Here is a 12,372-nt window from a genome sequence, read left to right as displayed (position 1 = left end):
CTGTGGTGGCCCAGGTTCAGTCCCTGGTCAGGGAACTAAGATCCCGCAAGCCACGTGGCCAAAAAAAAAAAAAAAAAAAATTATACTGCACACCCCCCACCCTATACCCCACTCCTCCCCCCAAACCCCCAGCCCCTCCAAAGCAAAATGAACCACGTTCACTGCATGGGCAGAGCGAGCTGTCAAGCTGCCTTCTCCCATCTAATTCAGAATGCCCCCTCTGATCCAGCTTATAGGCTACTGCACACCCTCTAAAGACTTCTAACCCCCTTCTCCCAATCCCTGAATTTCAAGAGCACTTCATTTGTTCCTTTCCTGTGGCACTGTATCTTTATCACATGTCTTTTATCACCACCTTTATCACAAGTTCCTATTTCCCCCACTAGTCTCAATTTCATGGAAAGAAGTCAGTTTGGGTCATCTGGGTCTTCAGTACTAAATACAGTGCTTGGCACAGAGCAGGCACTCAGAAAACAGTTGAAATAAAAGCACCAAGGATATTTGTCCCTAGAGGCTCAGCTGACAAAATCGGGGGTGGGGTGGGGTGGATATGCCTGTCGAAGCCTTCATAACTGCACACAGGTTAAACTATAAAATCTGCTTGCCATGAAGCGGAGTTATATGGAGAGGGTGAGAAGGGAAAACGAGTACATCGTAATTGGCAGCGCCTGTGTATTATCATTAGGTACAGAGAATCTGAGGAGTTAGCCATCCCCATCTCACATATCAGGAGTGAGGCTCGGAGAAGGGTAGTGCCTTGCCTGAGCCTGGGGGCAGGGTGGTTAACCGATGAAGGGCTGGGACCAGGTGCGATGGAGGAGGCCTTATCACATGGCCCCAGCAGGCTTCTGTTGAAAGGAGTTAGCTCTTTAAGCTTCGCAGGGGCCCCGAGAGGGGTAATGCAAAGAAGAGTCAGGGGCCCAGGGTGCCAGGTGCGCACTCAGGGCTCTTAAAATCCTGTGGTGGCACTCTGGCTGCTGCTCCCACCGGATGGAAGGAAACGGACTAGGGGTGGGGTTGGGGCGGAAGGGGCACGCTAGAGGCCAGAGCTTAAGGATGCAAAGCAGATGGCGCCCGAGGCCCCAAAGCGGGGCGGAGTCCGGAAGTATCCCGGCCCCACCCCAGCCCAGGGCTCCACACCCTGGTCTGAAAATGCCCGAAAACCCACTCCCGGGTTCCCGCCCCTCACAGGGCTTGCACCAACGTGCCGGGGGCCACCATTTCCCAAACTGCTAGGTGCACGCAGGCGCCGGAAGACCCAGCCCATCCCAGCCTGGGCCCACAATGCTCCGGGAGGCACAGCTTCCGGTCCCTTGACGCCTTTTCTCTAGGGACTGCAGTCCATCGCGGGTGTAGAAGATTTGGGGCCGGGGCGATCTTCCAGCTCCCCCAGACCGTAACAGCGGTGCTCCAGGGACCCCTCAGCAGTCGCGCACCCACCTAGTTAGCCTCCTTTGCCGACTGGCGGGAGAGGCGGGGCTACGCGGTTTCTCCACCAATCAGAACCGCAGTGTTGGGCTGGTGAGGGGCGGGCCCCAGGCTCCCACCAATCACAGCCTGTCTGCCCTGGGCGGCGGTCCAGGAGCCTCTGAGGGACACTAAGCATGTCTGTCTTGTGGGAAGTGCGTTTGCTCCAGGAGCTGGCGACCGTGGCTGGGTTAGCGCTTTCATCCTAGGGAATGTAGCTCACCTGGGACACCTTATCGCGCATAAGGTGACGTCTACGGTTTGTGACGAAAAGGGGTAAACAGGTAACGGGGCTGCTCCCAGACTCCCTTCTTTTCCAGTGCTTAGCTCACTGACAGTTTTGTGAGATCCTTTGCATATCTTGGGCTCAAAAGTCTCCTCTCCCTGGAAACCTGCATCAGGTTCCCCCGCTGGACCCCACACTGTCCTGTATTTCCTCCATCAAAGCCCTCTCCACACTGTACAGTTGACTGTTATTCCACCAGTGGGGAGGCAACTGCTAACTCATTCCTTTGTCGCCAGTTCCCACCACAGACTGATCAGGATTGTTGAGTGAATTTAGACCTAAAGAAGTTCCACGATCTGAGCTCTTCCACTGCAGTTTTAGGGAGAAAATCCAACAATTCAGGAAGTGTTCTTAATAATGGGGAGAGAATATTCATTCTCTTCTGTGAAAACTACATTTTAATGCCCTCTTTCTCATTCTATGATTTTTATTTCTTAAGTCGCCTACAAATCTGACCCCTTCTGTCCACTGCAATTGCTGACCCTAGTTCAGACCACTCATCATCTCTCTGGGGATCACTGCAGCACCTCCTCACTGTTCTCTCTGCTTCCTGTCTCTTTCCCCTCATTCTCCACACTGCAATCTTGGTGATCTTTCTAAAAGGCAAGTCTAGGGCTTCCCAGGTGGCGCAGTGGTTGAGAGTCCGCCTGCCGATGCAGGGGACACGGGTTCGTGCCCCGATCCGGGAGGATCCCACATGCCGCGGAGCAGCTGGGCCCGTGAGCCATGGCCGCTGAGCCTGTGCGTCCGGAGCCTGTGCTCCGCAGCGAGAGGGGCCACAACAGTGAGAGGACCGCGTACCGCAAAAAAAAAAATAAATAAATAAAATAAAATAAAAGGCAAGTCTAGTCATGTTTCTCTTCTACTTAAACATGGGTTTCCTGGGTCCCCATTTCCCTCAGGATAATGTCCAGCGTTCTTAGCCTGGAAATTCAAGGCCATTTGCAATCAGTTTCTAGCTCTCAGATGCAGCCTCCCCTCTCACCCCTGCCCCCCCACCCCACCACAACCATCCTCAACCATCCTCCAGGCATTGATCACCCTGTCCTCTGACCTCCACATACTCCTTCCCCTGTGGGTCTTTGGGGTTCCCTCCGCACACGCTGTTCTCCCAACTACTCTTGTGTTCCACCAGGTGACCATACCCCATCACAGCCCAAGGAGTTGGCTGAGGAAGCTCCTACTTGGGGGCTGGCTCACCTGTTTCTTGGGACATTGCTGCCAACTAGTGGCTGTTGTGTGAATGTTTAGGTCAGGGCTGGTTTTAACCTCAACCTTTCATGGGTTCAGAGAGAATTGACTGCTTTGGCGATAACCCTTCACTGGGACTATTACAATAAATCCATTTGGTAATCCCATCCCCAGCACCCCAGAATGACTTCCTAAAGCAGTGTCTGAGCACATTACTCTACAGCTTAATGCTCCCCACCGTCTCATGGTAAAGTCCAAATTCCATAACCAAGCAGTCAAGATCTTTCACATTTGGGTCCTTGGAGACCTTATCACCCAAATGCTCCTTTAACACCCTAAGATCCAGCTAAGCTGATGTACTCAGTGTTCCTTGGACAGCTCCTCACCTAACTATCTAATCTTAAAACTTTTTGTTCAATCTCCTTCTTTCTCCAGGTCTGCCTTTGGTCTCTTCATAAGGCTGTTTGATCTCAAAAAAGACCAAATTAACAGTCACTTTCTCTGTGAAGCATTTGTTCATTCCTTCAACTGTTACTTAACTGAACACACACTCTTTGCCAAACTTTCTCCTCAGCTGTGTGGTGTCTTGAAAAGAACATGGTTTCTAGAGTCAGACAGAGTTGACTTCAGATCGAGGCTCTGCTACTTAGCTGAATAACCATGGGTAAGTCACTTCACCTTTCTGATCTTCAATTTCCTCATCTGTTGTGATATTAAGATGAAATAAGATAATGTGTGTGTGATGCAGGTGTCAGTTAGAGTTACTCCATATTCCCCCTTTCACCCCCTTCATAAAGTCTGGTACTCACCCCCCAGGTTTCTGTGAATTCCCAGGGATCTCTTCCCTTCTCAAGGTCATCTCTGGCTCTGATGGTCGGCATCTCCTAAACCACCTGGTGCAGGGTTCCCAGTGCTCTTTCCTGTCATGGAACCCATATCTTTTCATTCGTTTCACTTCATTCATTTATTGAGCACCTGCTGGGCGCCAGGCATTGTTCTAGGGCTGGGGATACAGCAGCAAACAAAACAAAGATTTGCCTTCATGGAGCTTACACTCTGGTGGGGAAAACCCAGTAATCAACAATCAACAAATGTATAATAAAGTATCAGATGGTGATTTGTGTTATGGGGAAGAAAAGGCAAACCAAAGAACAGAAGATGATGGATGTGAGGGTGGGGTGGGTGGCTTGATTTTAGATGAGATAATTTGAAGGTTTCCCTGAGGGAGTGATATTTGAACAAATGTGAATGAAGTAAGGGAGCAAATCATACACATAATCTGGGGGAAAGGCTTTTCTAAGCCAAGAGAACAGCAAGTCCAAAGGTACAAAGGCAGGACCATGTCTAGTGTGTTGAAGGACAAGCAAGGAGACAAGGATGGCTGGACCAGGGCGACAGGGAGATAAGGGCAGAGAGGTGGCAGGATGCTAGATCATGTAGGGCCTCATATATCACATGAGGACTTTGGGTTTTGTTTTGGTTTTTTTTTTTTTAATGTAAGAAGAAACTTCCCAGTTCTGATACTTTGTTTGTGTTCATTATAATATGCAGTTATGCTCAGCAGGTTAGTTTTCATAGTTAGTGAGCAAATCCACCCTCCTATGACATACTTTACAACTTGGAGGGGACCTATATTGCAACACATAGTTTTCTATAATGAAAATATAGTTGTAAGGTGAAAACAACCCATGGAAGATAATTATGAAAACAAACCTCTGACTCTTACAGAAATTTCATTGCCTTTCCCAGTAACGAGTCTTGGAAATTTCTACTGCTCTGCAAGATAGAAATAAGTATAAAGAATAAGTACTAAGTTTCACGGCGGCGCACTTGTGGCGGGAATCGGGAGGAGCAGGAGATAGCAAGGACAGGCCCGGGGAAACGAAGAAATGGAGCAGCCTGTGCAAAAAGGAAAGGAAAACCGCCCTTTGGGAGGGGGCGAAGGCCACCAGCCGGCAGGAAATAATAGACGGGGACAGGCTCGCCAACTTGCCCCTAATTTCTGATGGGCCATACCCAATAGGCAGGTCACAGTTGGGATGGGTGGAGATGGAGATCATATGGAAATGTTCATGAAGAGATGAGCGAAATCAGGAGAAAACTTAGGGAGATGCAGTTGAGGAATTGTCTACATATCCTTATGGGGGAGCTCGCTAATCACCATGACCATCATGATGAATTTTGCCTTATGCATTGACTCCTGCCATTTTCCATGAGATTAATACTGTGATTCCCACTGTTCTCTTTTTTCTTGCATTTTCCTGATACGCCTTTTCTGATCCATTTGCTGTGAACCTTACGTAATTTCCATGTCAGGTGGGTTCTGTGTTACCAGCTTCTAATTGGAAATTGCCTTGGCACCCAATCTAAGTTTCTGTCAACAGTAGAGTTTCACCCATTTGCATGGAAAATGTGAAGTTAATAAAGCAATTAAAAAGCAAAAAAAAAAAAAAAAAAAAAAAAAAAAACCAAAAAATAAGAATAAGTATAAATTTAACCTAAACTTTATAAAAATTGGGAAGTAGATATTCTCTCTCCTCCCTCCTTTCTTTCTAAGCAGAGGGTACAAGATCTATTGGTGTTTTGAACTTTCAAAAGCACTTGTGTCAACAGGCTTCACTCAGAGTTTCTCAGAAAGTACCATTGATACTCGTGGCCTAGGGTTTAAAATCTAATTTTAAACGAGGAAACTCAAAGTACTCGGGGCCTATAATTTATTTCCTTAAACCCTACTGCAGACTGTGGTTGTAACTATGGCGTGTCTTATTTCCCCTACCTCCACCCCAGCCTGTTGACCCCCCACCTTGACGTCTGGTTCCCAGGGGTAAACCCTCAAAGAAGCTGAGGGTAGAGGTTAGAAGTGTGGGCTCTGGGGTCACATTGCCCAGGCAAGAATCCCCATCACTTTTTGTTTGTTTGTTTTAGAATGAATTTATTAAAGAATAGTCTTAGGAAGGCAACAGTGTTTGATTTGTCATTAAAAAGAAAGTTCTGGGGGCTTCCCTGGTGGTGCACAGGTTGAGAAACTGCCTCCCAATGCAGGGGACACGGGTTCGAGCCCTGGTCTGGGTAGATCCCACATGCCGCGGAGCAGCTAGGCCCGTGAGCCACAATTACTGAGCCTGCGCGTCTGGAGCCTGTGCTCCGCAACAAGAGAGGCCGCGATAGTGAGAGGCCTGCGCACCACAATGAAGAGTGGCCCCTGCTTGCCACAACTAGAGAAAGCCCTCGCACAGAAACGAAGACCCAACACAGCCATAAATAAATAAATAAAATTTTAAAAAAAAGTTCCGTTTCTTCATGATGTATAATAAATGTAAGAGGGTACAGAGTTATAAGCTTCTTTCTACTGGAATTCTCTGATAGTACAGCATAGTGTAGTCATTTCTGCAATGCTAGAATAAATTTTTTAAAAAGTCTCCTATGCTTCTCTTCGAAAAGAGATGAACAATAACAGGATGGCATTAAAAAGCCAATTTTTTTCCTATTCATTCTGTAGTATTGGAGCCAGTGTTTTTACCATCACAGGCTACACTTTTTAAAATTATTTATTTATTTATTTGGCTGCTCCGGGTCTTAGTTGCAGCACATGGGATCTTCATTGCCACACGCAGGATCTTCGTTGCGGCATGCAGGATCCTTAGTTGCAGCCTGCGGGATCTATTTTGGTTGCTGCGTGCGGAAACTTTAGTTGCGGCATGTGCAACTCTTAGTTGTGGCATGTGGGATCTAGTTCCTTGACCAGGGATCGAACCTGGACCCCCTGCATTGGGAGCACAGAGTCTTAGCCACTTGTCCACCAGAGAGGTCCCACTCACAGGCTACAGTTTTCACCTTATCAAGTTCTGTCACCTCTCTGAATTCAACATCATTCAATACAAAAGTCCATACATTATCACAGAATCTGTACGTATTTAGAGAGCCCTTCAATCCTGCAGATAACGTTTCAGACGTTTGAAATCTCAGTAACTCTTTAGGGAAGGTAGCCAAACATACATAGGCCTGGAATTGACTCTGTTCCTGACCTTCTGTACCAACACTGAATATATAGCCTTATCAAACTTAAGTAAAACTTGAAGGGCAAGTTGGGGGGTGATCTGTTGAGATTGTATGAGCTCATTGAGGCTCTCCTGAAGACTGTTTCCCAAAGTGGTATTTCTGTGCAACTGATGTGCCATGGCTTAGGAGGGAGAAATTCTTTTTCTTATTCAGGCTTACACTGATGTCCTGTGGAAGAGGCGCTTCCTGCCTCGGAGAGAGCCAAGAGAAGCTGCACGGCCAGAAGTGCAGCAGGACCACCCTCCCCCTACCTCTCCCATCACCTTCTATTGTCTTTTTACAGAGGTGGGAGTGGAGGCTGACAGAGGACACAGTTAATAACACCTACCCCACAGAACTGTGAGGATTAGGCAAGACCAAGTTGGTATACTCTTAATGTGGTGCTTGATTGTAGAAATGGTAAAAATTAGGAGCTATTTTTATTTTCTGATAACGTTATTTCTCCATCCCTGTCATATTCTTTGAGCTCTGCTTACTACTGGCCAAGATTATAGCTAGCTAATCTTCCTAACTAAATGCCTACTGAGAAAAAGCCAGGGTGAGTGAGGCTTCTCCCCTATCTCTGCTTGGAGGTTACATATATTTATGGCCACAGTGATCCCTGGTAGCCAAGTTTCTATCTTTAATACCAGTAATGGCTAGTATTTAGATAGCGAGTGCTGTTTGTCAAGCACTGTCCTAAATCTGTGACATGTATGAATGCATTGGATCCTTACAAACATCATAGGAGGTGGACACTATTATTATTATACCCATTGTATAGATGAGGCAACTGCACTTGGGCCACCAACATAGACCACACTCCGTAAGTGGCCTCTTATTTCCATTCACACCTATGGGTGGACATGGCCTCTTTTGCAATCAAACCAAGAGAGAAAAACAGTCTTATCTCCCGTTACTCTGCCTGATAAAAAGGCAGTTATTATTTCCACTTATTGCTGAACAAATCAAGACACAAAGAAGTCAAGCAGTTCTTTTCTTGTCACATCATCATCCCCAGGGGCAATGCTATATGCCGTCTGCCAAGCACAACTGCTTAAGCACATGAAGTGCAATGGGTAAAGACATTGATTTTGAAATAGAAAGCACAGCATTTTAATCTAAGTAATGCTGCATATTGACTCTGACCTCTCTTAGACTCAGTTTCTTTATCTATGAAATGATGATAATAAGTGAATCTACATCACAGGTTTGTGAGTATTGAATGAGGAAAGACTTATAGTACCTGGCTCACAGCAAGTGCTCATTCAGTGGTTACTATAATCATTTTGTTTGTTTATTTGTTTTTAATTCTTTTTTAATTGAAGTATAGTTGATTTACAATGTTGTGTTTTATTATTATTGTATTATTATACAGCCAACCTATGCTGGCTCCCTTAAAAACCAATTAGAACAAAAGCAACTTGGTCAAAATCTGTACATTTGTTTGTTCTTTTATTTTGGGGCAATAGGTGCTGGAGCTTGGGCAAGCTTTAGCCTTTCATTTCATACTTTCAAAAATCATGTCTAACTCTTTGAGACATATTTTCAGAGGCAGGCCCTATTAGGGGTATTTTATATCAGGACATTTATGGAAAAAGGTATATTGTTCTCTGAGTAAACTGAAATAACTCCTCAACCAAGTTGACTTCCTCCACACTCTTCTCATTTCATCCTTCACACTCAGGTCTGGGATTATGGCTCCTCCCTGCTGGATGGCCTTGATGACTGCACACTGCAGAAAGAATACCTAGCCTGCCATTTAAAACTCTGTACTCTTTGGCCTGCTTTTTCTTACACCCTTACCTCTGCTAATACCCCTAGGAATCTGTAACCTTTTTTGATATAAAGTCTATTTTGTCTTTTTGCTCTCTTTTGCTTACTATTTCCATGGAATATCTTTTTCCATCCTTTCACTTTCAATCTACTGTATTTGTGTCTTTGGATCTAAAGTGAGTCTTTTCAGAGGAATGGATAAAGAAGATGTGGTACATATGTATAACAGAATATTACTCAGCCATTAAAAATAATGAAATAATGTCATTTGCAACAACATGGATGGACCTAGAGATTGTCATACTGAGTGAAGTAAGTCAAACAGAGAAAGAGAAGTATTGTATGACATCCCTTATATGCAGAATCTAAAAAGAAATGATACAAATGAACTTACTTACAAAATAGAAACAAACTCACAGACATAGAAAACAAACTTATGGTTACCGAAGGGGAAAGTGGGGGGAGGGATAGTTAGAGAGTCTGGGATCAACATGTACACACTGCTATATTTAAAATGGATAACCAACAAGGACCTTACTGTATAGCACAGGGAACTCTGCTCAATGTTATGTGGCAGCCTGGATGGGAGGGGAGTTTGGGGGAGAATGGATACATGTATATGTATACTCCAATATAAAATTAAAAGTTTAAATAAATAAATAAATAAAATAAAGTGAGTCTTTTATAGACAGCATAGTGTTGGATTATGTGTTTTCTATCCATTCTGCCAGTCTCTGTCTTTTGATTAGAGAACTTAATCCATTTACATTTAAAGTAATTCCTGATAAGGAAGGACTTACTTCTGTCATTTTGCTACTTGTTTTCTATATGCCCCATAGCTTTTTGTCCCTCATTTTCTGTGTTACTGTCTTCTTTTATGTTTAGTTGATTTATTTGTAGCAAAACATTTGCATTCCTTTCTCATTTTCTTTTGTTTATATTCTATAGTTCTTTTCTTTGTGATTATCATGGGAACTACATTTAACATCCTTAACTTATAACATTCTAATTTTAATTTATAACAACTTAACTTCAACAAGATGCAAAAACTCTGCTCCTTTCCATCTCCATCCCCACCCCTTTTGGTTGTTGATGCCACAGAATTACATCTTTATACACTGTGTGCCCCAAAACATAAACTAATAATTCTTTTAAATTCATTAGTCTCTTAAATTACATCAAAAATGAAATTTGGAGTTTCAAACCAGTTACAAGAATACTAGCTTTTAGACTAATTGGATTTTTTTCTTTAAATGTATTAGTCTCTTAAATCATGTTGAAAGCGAAATATGCAGTTACAAACCATTGTTACAATAATACTAGCTTTTGTAATTGCCCATGTATTTACTTCTTTTGAGATTTCTATTTCTCTATATGGCTCCAAGTTACTGTTTAATGTCCTTGCATTTCACATTGCAGGACTCCCTTGAGCATTTCTTACAGATTAAGTATAGAGATTGATTTCTTCAGCTTTTGTTTATTGGGGAATGTCTTAATTTCTCCCTCACTTTTGAAGGCCAGTTTAGCCAGATATAGGATTCTGGTTCACAGTTTTTTCCCTTGAACACTTCAAATATGTTGGCCCACTGCCTTCTGGCCTCCAAAGTTTGTCATGAGAAATCTGCCAGAAATCTTATTGAGGCTCACTTTTGTGTGATGATTTGCTTCTGTCCCGCTGCTTTTATATCTCAGTATGAGTCTCTGAGTTCATCTTACCTGGAGTTCATTGAGCTTGTTAGATGTTTATATTCATATTTTTCATCAAATTTGGGAAGTTTTCAAACATTGTTTCTTCAAATATTCTCTCTGCCCCTTTCTCTCTCTCATCATGCTGGGTCTCCTGCAATGCACATAATCAATCTGCTTGATGTTGTCCCACAGTTCCCTTAAGCTCTGTTCACTTTTCTTTTTTTTTTTTGCGGTACGCGGGCCTCTCACTGTTGTGGCCTCTCCCGTTGCAGAGCACAGGCTCTGGACGCGCGGGCTCAGCGGCCATGGCTCACGGGCCCAGCCACTCCGCGGCATGTGGGATCTTCCCGGACTGGGGCATGAACCCGTGTCCCCTGCATCGGCAGGTGGACTCTTAACCACTGCACCACCAGGGAAGCCCTCTGTTCACTTTTCTTTAATCTTTTTTCTTTCTGTTCCTCAGACTCAACAATTTCTATTGTCCTATCTTCAAGTTCACTGATTCTTTCTTCTGCCTGCTCAAATGTGCCTTTGAATCTCTCTAGTGAATTTTTCATTTCAGCTATTATAACTTCTGGCTCCAGAATTTCTTTTTGGCTTCTTATTAGGTTTTCTATCTCTTTATTGATATTTCCATTTTGCTCATAGATTACTTTCTTGACTTTCTCTACATCTCCCTTTAGTTCTTTAAGCATCTTTAAGACAAGTGTTTTAAGTCTTTTCTAGTAGATTCGTCATCAGGCTTTTTTCAGAGACAGTTTTTGTTGGTTTTTAAATTTTTTTTATTTTTTGAATGGGCCATGATTTCTTGTTTCTTTGTATGCCTTGTGATTTTTTATTGTTGTTGAAAACTGGACATTTGAATCTAATAATGTGGTAACTTTGGAAATCATATTCTCTCCCATCCCCAGGACTTGATGGATTTGTTTGTTTTTGTTTTATTGTTGTAGGCTGTCTCTATGCCACGGATCAGCCTGAGATGTAAACTTAAGGTCTCCTCAGGTCTTTCCTGGACCTGCATCTTTCCCTGGGTATGTACAGTCACATTCTAATTTTCCCCAATATGCAGTTGTTTTTGAATCTCCTAGTCTTTAATGTCTGGGCTCCAAGAGGAGAAAAAGAAAAATGAAGGGCAGGAAAAGGGTACTGATCCTTTAAATCACCTGGAAGTCACTTGAACCAGAGGGGGAGTGGCTTGTGACAGTGGGGGAAGATACAACAACAATAGCTGCCCTTCTCTTTGTTTGCACCTCTGTGATCAGAAGCAGCAATCAAATGCCATTTACAGCAACATGGATGGACCTAGAGGCTGTCATACTGAGTGAAGTCAGACAGAGAAAGACAAATATCTTATGATATTGCTTATATGTGGAATCTAAAAATATGGTACAAATAAACTTATTTACAGAACAGAAATAGAGTCACAGACATAGAAAATAAATGTATGGTTACCAGGGGGGAAAGGGGAGAATGGATAAACTGGGAGATTGGGATTGACATATACACAGTATTTTTTAAAAGATTTTTTAAATATTTATTTTATTTATTATTATTTATTTTTGGCTGCGTTGGGTCTTCGTTGCTGTGCACAGGCTTTCTCTAGTTGCAGCAAGCGGAGGCTACTCTGTGTCGTGGTGCACAGCCTTCTCATTGCAGTGGTTCTCTTATTGCAGAGCACAGGCTCTAGGTGTGTGGCTTCACTAGTTGTGGCACGTGGGCTCAGGAGTTGTGGCTCGCAGGCTCTAGAGCACAGGCTCAGTAGCTGCTCTGTGGCATGTGGGATCTTCCTGGACCAGGGCTTGAACCTGTGTCCCCTGCATTGGCAGGTGAATTCTTAACCACTGCGCCAGCAGGGAAGCCCCTATATACATTATTATATATAAAATAGATAACTAATAAGGACCTACTGTATAGCACAGGGAACT

At 43.8% G+C, this 12,372-nt stretch overlaps 1 protein-coding gene and 1 pseudogene across 4 annotated transcripts in view; one reads left to right on the top strand and one right to left on the bottom strand.

Moving 5' to 3' along the window:
- The window catches only part of ZNF691 (zinc finger protein 691), an 80,372-nt gene that overhangs the window by 25,021 nt on the left and 42,979 nt on the right, over nucleotides 1–12,372 (bottom strand). The window contains exons 5-6 of one of the 3 annotated variants that reach the window (XR_014293604.1): nucleotides 4,658–4,720; nucleotides 3,877–3,947 (exon numbers count right to left, since the gene is read on the bottom strand). The exons of 1 other annotated variant lie outside the window; for it this stretch is intronic. The gene's annotated coding sequence lies outside the window, so the exon portion shown is untranslated. Of the gene's footprint in view, nucleotides 1–3,876; nucleotides 3,948–4,657; nucleotides 4,721–12,372 lie in introns of those variants that run through there. One more of the 3 variants, XR_014293605.1, reaches the window with a different exon arrangement.
- LOC309801515 (protein BEX3-like) lies at nucleotides 4,713–6,521 on the top strand (annotated as a pseudogene). The gene has a single exon. The product of its transcript is annotated as a protein BEX3-like (transcript).

This window comes from Mesoplodon mirus (genome assembly GCF_964341445.2).
Source record: "Mesoplodon mirus genome assembly, chromosome: 3".
Lineage (NCBI taxonomy): Eukaryota > Metazoa > Chordata > Mammalia > Artiodactyla > Ziphiidae > Mesoplodon > Mesoplodon mirus.
This window is presented reverse-complemented; position numbering and strand designations above follow the sequence as displayed.